This window comes from Colobus angolensis, unplaced genomic scaffold, assembly GCF_000951035.1.
Source record: "Colobus angolensis palliatus isolate OR3802 unplaced genomic scaffold, Cang.pa_1.0 Scaffold6, whole genome shotgun sequence".
Taxonomy (NCBI): domain Eukaryota; kingdom Metazoa; phylum Chordata; class Mammalia; order Primates; family Cercopithecidae; genus Colobus; species Colobus angolensis.
Genome location: NW_012119598.1, coordinates 15947527 through 15948773, shown reverse-complemented (window position 1 = coordinate 15948773; position 1247 = coordinate 15947527). Strand labels below are relative to the sequence as shown.

The 1247-nt window shown below is 45.8% G+C and overlaps 1 pseudogene; it reads left to right on the top strand.

The window, feature by feature from the left end:
• LOC105526812 overlaps nt 1–1247 on the top strand; it is a 48349-nt pseudogene that overhangs the window by 19907 nt on the left and 27195 nt on the right.

Below are 1247 nucleotides of genomic sequence, written 5' to 3'. Positions count from 1 at the left end.
CGTGTTAGCCAGGATGGTCTCGATCTCCTGATCTCATGATCCGCCCGTCTCGGCCTCCCAAAGTGCTGGGATTACAGGCTTGAGCCACCGCGCCCGGCGCTTTATTAATTCTTTATCCCATAAATAACAGGGACCATTCATTTGCCCATTCATCAAACATTTATTTTTTATTTATTTTATTATTTTATTTAATTGAGTGCCTATTTGGTGTTGAGCCATGATGAGCAAGCTGATTTTGAAGAATGAGGAAGGTCTAGAAGGTATATATGAGAATGATAATGTTCTCAGAAAAGAGAGAAAGACACAAGAGACCTGGCACATTTTAATAATAATAATAATAATAATTTTTTTTTGAGACGAGGTCTTTCTCTCACCAGGCTGGAGTGCAGTGGCATGATCCCAGCTCACTACAGCCTCAACTTCGACCTGTAATTCACAAGTAGCTTGGACTACAGGCACGTACCACCACACGTGACTAATTTTTGTATTTTCTGTAGAGACAGAGTTTTGCCATGTTGCCCAGACTGATTTTGAACTTCTGGGCTCGGGTGATCTGCCCACCTCAGCCTCCCAAAGTGCTGGGATTGCAGACTTGGGCCACCACACCCAGGCAATCGTTTTATTTTGAAATAATGGTAGAGTCACAGGAAGTTGTAAAAAATATATGTACAGGGAGGTGCCGGGCACCCATCAACCCTCCTCTCCCAATGTGGCATCTTGCATAACTATGTTACAACATCAATACCATGAAACAGACATTGGTAACTACCACTGCAGTCAGGGTGCAGAACTGTTGGTCACCACATGCGTGGCACATCGAGTGTGACTGCAACATGGAGTTGGTGGAGTAATGATGAACTGGCAGGAGAAGCAAACTGGAGTGCCTTCTTTCTTTCTTTTTTCTTTTTTTTAAGAGACGGAGTCTCGCGCTGTCTGTCACCCAGGCTGGAGAGCAGTGGCACGATCTCGGTCACTGCAATCTCCGCCTCCCGGGTTCAAGCAATTCTCTTGCCTCAGCCTCCCGAGGAGCTGGGACTACAGTCGCACGTCCAGCTAATTTTTTTTTGTATTTTAGTAGAGACGGTGCTTCACTGTGTTGTTCAGGCTGCTCTCAAACTCCAGAGCTCAGGCAGTCTGTCCGGCTCGGCCTCCCAGAGTGCTAGGATTACAGGCATAAGCCACCATGCCCAGCTGGGAGCACTTTCTTACATTAGGGGACTTGAATTTTTTTTTTTTTTTTGAGACGG